This window comes from Fukomys damarensis, unplaced genomic scaffold, assembly GCF_012274545.1.
Source record: "Fukomys damarensis isolate Sample0158 unplaced genomic scaffold, DMR_v1.0_HiC HiC_scaffold_30, whole genome shotgun sequence".
Classification (NCBI taxonomy): domain Eukaryota; kingdom Metazoa; phylum Chordata; class Mammalia; order Rodentia; family Bathyergidae; genus Fukomys; species Fukomys damarensis.
The window spans coordinates 63,839,055-63,846,933 of record NW_022900942.1 but is presented as its reverse complement, the minus strand read 5'-3'; the positions used below and the strand labels follow the sequence as shown (position 1 = coordinate 63,846,933).

Below are 7,879 nucleotides of genomic sequence, written 5' to 3'. Positions count from 1 at the left end.
CTGGTCTCAAACTCATAGCAATCCTCCTGCCTCAGCCTCCTGAGTGCTGGGATTACAGGCGTGCGCCACCATGCCCAGAACACAGAAGCTTTTTGATGAGCAGAGACTCATATGTAAATCTGCTAGCTCAGATCCCATGATTTCAATGCAGAGAAGCTGATGACCTGGGTTTCACGCATGCCGTCCGGGGAGGAAACTGGGGCTGTGAGACCGTAGCTGTGAGTGCAATGGCCATTCAGGCCAGAACTGCACCAAGATGGCCACCACGAAAGAGACAGGGTGAGGAATGCGTCATCTCCCTCCAGAAATCCTTGGAAAATGACTTGAAGACAGACCCAAGAGTAAAAGGAAGAAGTCTTTCCTTTAACTTGGAGTATGTTTGTATCAAATTGCAAAACTGGTACCTTGTCATTATTTTGTGATTGCCAGGAGGAGATCACTTTCTGCCAGAGTGACAAGTACTCCACGTTGTACCACACAATGCATGATGGGTGGCGTTTTTGTTAGATATAAGGATACTTTTGAATATCTCAAATGTGTGGATTGATAATACAGACCACACATGAGCCTTGACAATTCTAATTGTACCCAGTATACAATTTCCTGTGTTTGTAGGTATTTAAATGCTAGACCAGCATGAGACTGAAAAGTTGGCAGGAAGAGTAAGACTCTGCCATGCACTGGCTGTCGTGATGCACAGCGAATGCAAGCATGAGATCAGGCACATTTCTTTCCCAGAGAATGATGAATGTACTGCAGTTCGTTATAAATCTTTATTGAGTCAGGTGTGGTGTTGCACACCTGTAGTCTCAGCACTCTGGGAGGTCGAAGCAGGAAAATGGAAAGTTCTATCCCAGCCTGGGCCACTGAACAACTTAGTGAGACCCTGTCTCAAAACAGAAAAATAAAAGAGGGCTGGGGATGTAGCTCAGTGCAAAAGCCAGGGCTTCACTGCCTATAGCCCCCTCTCCCCAACCCCCCAAATATCCTATTGTTTCATTCAGAAGTATTTAAAAAGGAGAAAGAACTGTTCTTGTTATTAGCTTATCTGGATTGTCTAAGCTAATCCAGAGAGTCAGAGAGAACTTGCAGGTAACTGGGACTGCCGAGGTAGTGATGATGGCCATGTGACGGGGACCCACGGTAACAGAGCTGGATACTGGCCAGCCTCGAATGCCTGTGCATTTCACCTGGCCGTGGAGGGGAACCGGCTTCCTGAGCAGCTGCATGGCCCCCACAGCGGCAGCTCTGACCCGTGAGTCAGAGTCTGACCCGTGAGTGCTGTCGCAGGGACTTGGGCAGAGGGTGGCCGCACATATGCGTTGTTTCTGCCCCCTTGCTGTGGATGTCACCAGCCTTCTATGGTGGCTAATCGCATGGACCAAGGTAGCTGGCTGTGGTTCCTGGTGAGATGGTCACACAGCAGCGGGAATGGGAATTTTAGTGCAAAGGTAGATGGAAAACACACCAAAAAAAAGCTCCATGGAAAATAAACCTGATGTGAGTTTTGGTGCCCATGAGACTGGAGAAGAAAGTTTAAATTGAGAATGAGTAAAAAATAAAAGATTTAAGGTATGGCAAGGGTAGTATCATAAAACCCAAAGTGCCATTACACGTTACCATCACCGCTGTTGATAATGGTTCATGAGAATCTGCCTGGCCAACATCACCCCTGTTATGAACCCAACTGAAGGGAGGGTATTGCCTGATATTCCTGCATGGTGTGCTGCTGTCTGCATTTTGCCCGTGAAGCCCAGGTAGGTACCATCAGCAGTGTAGGTTCCCATGGCCAAGGGCTGGGGTCGGGTTGGTCACGTGAAGAGAGATGGGTGTATGGGGAGCCTGCTGGTGGGGACGCCTGTGTAGGGGGCGCATCTCTCCCTCCCCTCTTTACCCCCACCTGGAGTCAGAGATCCAACGCTCAAAGAGGCACACGCACACACTGGCTCGGTGTTTCAGTTCCTTTCCCTGCTCACTTGAACTGTCATCTTTAGTATACACCAAGACTTTCCAGCAGACTTTTAAACCGGTCCTACAGAACCATCTGTCTGTTTTGGCGCCGGCATTTTAATGCTTTAATTATGACATAACCTTGTTTTAGCACAGAGAGTGAACTATCACGTGTAATGTCCTTTAGGGGTCATTTAATCCCTTTTCTCTCTTGTTACCATGGTAGAAAAAACAGAGCATTCTTTAATAATTAGCGAGTCTATGCATGTTAGCATAACAAATTACTAGTCACTGTCACCTGAGCCCACCACGGGTAACATTTTGCAGGTGGTGACGGCATCATGGAAGATGTGACTTGAGGAGTAGGAACATAATCAAAAGAAGGGCTTACCGCTGACTCACAAGGAAGCAAATGCTCAGGATTCTGTGAACTCTGGTTAGGGGTTACTGAAGGTGCTTCTGTGATTAACATTCTTTCAACCTTAAATCATGCTCTGCCAATGTCCTAGGAAACAATTTTAAACAGTTGCTGTTGTGAGCAACAGTGAACGCAGAACTCAGGCTCTGGCCTTCTTTTCCGCACCCTGAACAGACTGTCGTGCCTGAAGGTGATTTTTACCAACAAATTCCCTCTTTTGCCCATGTTCACTGGGATGTGGTTTGACTATAGTTCTTATTCTAGTGAAGTATGTGGTTTAAAAGTCATGAAAATAAGAACCTTTCACAATAATTGCACAGTGTGTCAGAGGGATTTTTCCTTTCTAGGAAGGGACCCTTGGACTTGGACAGGTCAAGCGAATCATTGAGGTCACTTAGTGTGGGGCAGCTGGTTACAAGTCCAGATCATTCCTTTTAGCCCGGTGTAGGTTCTGACATTGGAGGAAAGTGAATGGCTTTCCGCTAGGGTCAGAGAGCATTGCACAAAGAAGGATCCCAAGGACCCAGGCAAGCTCCCCTTCAACGAGCTCCATCCCAAGTTGGCAGTGCCTGCCTTGGACAGGGGAGTGGCAGCACACGAGGCCTGTGTCTGGTATTCCAGGAGTGTGCCTTTATCTCAAAACTGGCTTGTACACATCCTTCTCTTGCCTCAGAAGGACTGTAGTTGAGCCTTACTGGATGTGTGAACGAAGCTCCCTATTTCCTGATTTTAGGACAGCACAGGAAGGTAGAGCGAGAGGTCTTATTATAATCCTGGCATCCTGTCTTTGAAAACTTTACCGGTGCGCTTTACCTAAATGCTGGATGTGGCCCCAGAGCATCATTAATGACGTGCTGACACCCAGGGTTTTGTGTTCTACTGTAATTATAGGAAGGAGCTGAGGGCCAGGAAGTGCTGATGCGCCCTACTGCTCATCCTGACTCATCACTTCCTGGCTCCCTCGGGGCTGCGACAGCACCTGCCAGGCAGTGCTTGTCCCTTCTTCCACCAGACAGGGAGCATGGGGCAGCCAGAAGCTGGGGCTTATTGCATCTGTGTAGACCAGTGACCAAGTAAAGTCTTGGGTGGCATCTCCCTGTGATCTGCAGAACACACTGGCTCTTCTTTTTTTCTTTTTTGTACAAGGATCGAACTCGGATCCTTGCACTTGCAAGGCAGGTGGCAGAACCACAGAGCTAAATCCCCGGCCTTCCTCAGTTAGTTTTTATGCTCTGTAACTATTTGGCTGGCAGGCAGTTTGTCCTATACTTGTAAGTGACGTACTAGTCACTTAAAGCAAGAAATGAAACCACGTGTTGAAAATTATTCAGCCTAATGAGGTAGGAAGGGAGAAATGAATTCAAATCACTGGGGATAGTGTTACTTATACATTTGCTTATGTTTAGACATAATTAAATAAAAAGCGATGGCTTGTACTCCCAACTCTGTAATAATGGTTCAGACAGACTGGGGTATGACAGTCGCCCCTACCCATCGTTCCCCGGGAACACGTTGTCCTTCCAGATTTTATTTTCATGCTCTTTGTGGATGGTTGAGCTTCCTGTTGTACAGAGAACCTCACCCATGTACTGTGCACTTCTATGGCAGGTACTGGAAACATTTTCAGATGCTGGGATTTTGAGAATCAATTCCTTTCAAATACCCGCTCCCCGTCCCTGGTGCAGATCGCTGAAGACAGCAGAGGCTCCGTCTGAATTCCCGAGGGACTCGGGCTTCTGGCTCATCCTGATGGCAGGCAACGACCTTGTCCCTCTTTGCCCTATAACAACAAACCAAGTTAATTGGGTTAGAGATAATGAAGGAGACGCTAAAGAGCACATTTTTTACTTGCTTTACCAGGAGATTTTTTCCCCACTGAATAAAAAATTCTACTCTTAAAATAAACACAAAATTATCATGCATTACAATCCAACTGTGGCTCTAAATTGTGTTAGCCTAAACTCAAATTACAGTAAATGAATCACTCCTCTACTTTTTTGTATTCTGGTCGGTTAAGGCAAAATAACTTGGTAATAAGTGTAGGTACTAATGAGTGTATTCACTCTTTATCAGCATGTTATGAATTAATTTACCTATCCCCAGGGGTGACATGAATTTACATAAAATCATTTCTATATACATTTTACTTTTAAACAGAAGTTGTTTCCTCCACCGTATTTGTTCATCTTGCTCTCCATTCTCTGTGCCAAGTTAGAGAATATGTCCCAATTACAGGTGCAGTATCTGCCTATGATATATATTCAGGTCTTTTCTGTCTGTTGGAATTGTACCCTCTTCCTACTTGTCTAAAAAGGCGTAATTGTTGTACTGTTAGGTTTTTAAAATAGACTGTCCGGTACATTATGTGATTCACATGAGTGTAGCAGATGGGTCCAAAAGACATTGAGTCACATTGTTCAGCCTTCTGAACACACATTGATCACATTATCTGCTGGCATTTCCTTTTCAGCATTTGCAAATGTTCTGGATCGATTCACCTGTGAATGATTCATGAGATTTGCAAGTATGTCTTGCAACTTTCTTACTTCTTGGAAGCTATTTTGTTTTAATTCATTCCTGTTATCTCCAATCAAATATTGAAACAAATCACTTCAGGGCTGCCAAAAAGACAGCATGCTTTCAATGTAACATACAAAGAATTCCAAGCATATATACGAGAGGAACTATTTCTATAGATAAGAGCTAATTTGAGGGTGTTTCTGACCAATAATGCCTTTGGCTCCACCACAAAATAGAAGTTGAATATTTTCCACTTGTTTTATTTCTATCTCTCTGTGAACCAAAAGTTGTCATAGAAGCATTTCCATTTCCTCCCAACAAAACACTGTTTCTTATACGTCCGTGAGCGTAGCTGCGCTGAAAAATTTAACTATAATAAAAAGGGGACAATGCTGGAAATGACCCTAATGCCCATGACCCTGGTCTGAGAGCTGGGTAGGGTGTAGGCAGAGATTTGAAATTAACAGTTTAGACCCTGTCTGAGATTGATCATTAGTTCCTGTTTCCCAAAGTGCAGTACCGATTTGGTAGCTGCCTGATTCAATAAAGGCAACTTTGCACTTCAGGGCCTGAATCACTGGCTGCATTTTTCCTATTAATTAAAGTGTGAAATGGTCAAGCATCTACTGCACTTTCTGGGCTCTGTGACCAGGGACTGAACCTGAGCATTTCTTAGCAGGGTGCCCCCACAGCCTGTACCAGAGACTCCTGCAGTCAGGGCTATGTACGTAAATCCTGTGCTGCCCCCCAGCTTGCAGAGTTAGAATCTGTGGGTGAGGCTGGAGAATGGTCACTGTAGCTGCGGACCCTAGGGAGGCTTACAGATACCAGATTTTGAGAACTGAAGGACAACCAGACCCTCCACCACCTGCCTGAGGCTGCTCCTGGCACCACACCTGTCCTGCATCTGCCCCCCACCTTTTCCTTTGTTCTCTGCTTTCCACTGCCAGTGCCAAGGCCTGGCCAGCACTTCCCTCTTTAAGTCCCGAGAAGTGCTTATTTTTGGTCTTTCTAGACAGAAATCTGCAAAATGAGAATATGGAATTCCTGGTAGATTCTGAAAGAAGCCAAACAGCTTTATTTGACTGGCATAACAATCACATTCAACTCTTCATCACCTGTGAAGCATTTATTACACAGTGTATACTCTTAGGCACCAACCGAGACAGATTCAGCTGGTTGGGCATTTCTGCTGCAGGAAAGATGAGTTAGAATAGGGAGTTACAAGGCTCGTCCATGGAACTGTGTCTGGGGGAGGGAGACCTCCCTTTCCCAGGGCTGAATTCCTGCTGTCTGGGGTTGCCTCCTAAGAGAAGACGTTAGCCAATAAAGGTGTGAGGCAGTGTGTCCACTGGGACAAGTGATTTGCTGTGTGCCCGACTTGTCCTGAGTCTCAGTGCTCAGGGCAAAGCCCCCTCAGCCGTCCCACAGGTGCCTCCTTCTCTGAAAGGTCAGTGTTCTTCCTGGTCCATGCTTTTCTTGGGCTTCACAGCCCTGCAGCAAGGAGAGCTCCAAACAATGTCTTGCTCTGCACTTCTAGTACACTTCTACCATATGCCCCTCATTTCAGCGAAAGGGGGACATTTACAATATTTAGAGTTTTGCTATAATAATCATAGTAATTAGTTGCACTTATGTATTTCTGGGGGAATAAGCTTGATTAAAATGTGTTGAGCTTTTACTATGTGTTGGGCACTGTGTTTAGACATTTTATATATTAATTTGTATGAGCATTTATTTTTCACTTGAGCCTTACGGTGATTCCACGAACCAGGGTTAGCAGTGGATTTCCTTCTAGCCATGCTGAATTTATTTCTAAAACTTCATAGGAGGGCAACTGAAATAGTTAGAGTTAATAAGGCTTCAAAATATAGAAAACATGGAGTTATTTAACTAAATGGACTTATCTAGAACAATGTACTAAAGAATTTGAGAATACATATTATTTGCAGGCACATATGAAATATTTGAAAAACTAACCACATAGACCACAAAACATTTCAAATCCTTGCCATGACACACAGTATATATCTTTTGCAATGAAAATAAAATAAAATTAGAAATTAAAACAAAAGATTACATTGTGAAACCACCATATACCAAAAGATAAGAAGGACCCTTCTAAGTAAACTATGGGTCAAAGATAAATCTTAATAAAATATGTAACTCCCCATATTTCATAACTGAAGAATTACAGATAAAATAGTATTTAGAAGGAGATGTGCAGCTTCAAATGTTCAGATTAAAAGGGAAGAAAAATTGAATAAGATAAGCATCCATATTCAGAAGCTAGGAAAAAGAGATAAAAATTAATCTCAAGAATATGTATAGAAAGAAATAGTAAAGTAGAAGCAGAAATTAGTGAAATGGAAAAGTCAAAGAAAATCAGCAGATAAAAGCTTTATTTCTAGAAAAATAAAATTGATAAAAGAAAAAAGACTATAACATTAAAAATTACAACGATTTTGTTTCAAAAATTCAAAGTAAACAGCTGAGTTGGGTGATTCACATTTGTAATTCCAGCACCTGAGTGGCTGGTTTGGGAGGATCACTGTGATTTCACGGCCAGCCTGGACTATGTAACAAGATCTGCCTCAAACAAACAAAAATAGAAACAAAATCAAACAAACAAAAAACCAAAAATCAAAATAAACAAACAACACCAAAAGCTAGAAAGGACACAGTGAAGAACTTTATGACAAAATTCTTCCAAATTTACATCAATGAAGAGCAAACTCAATGTCCTGGGGATTCACAAGTGAGTTCTTGTAAGTATTCAAGGAACAAATGTGATCACGGTTTTACTAACGCTTACAGAAAAGCAAAATAGAAATTGCTATATGAAAGGTGTTCAATATCTTTTAGCCATCAGGAAAAGGCAAACCAACACGACCCTGAAATCCCACCTCACCCCGGTCAGAATGGCCACCGTGGAGCACCCAAAAAACAGTAAATGCAGGGGAGATGTAGGGAAATGGCGCCCTTACACAG

General features: G+C 43.5%; 1 protein-coding gene across 1 annotated transcript in view; it reads left to right on the top strand.

The window, feature by feature from the left end:
* The window catches only part of Akain1 (A-kinase anchor inhibitor 1), a 46,550-nt gene that overhangs the window by 22,364 nt on the left and 16,307 nt on the right, over window positions 1–7,879 (top strand). The gene's annotated exons all lie outside the window — the stretch shown is intronic.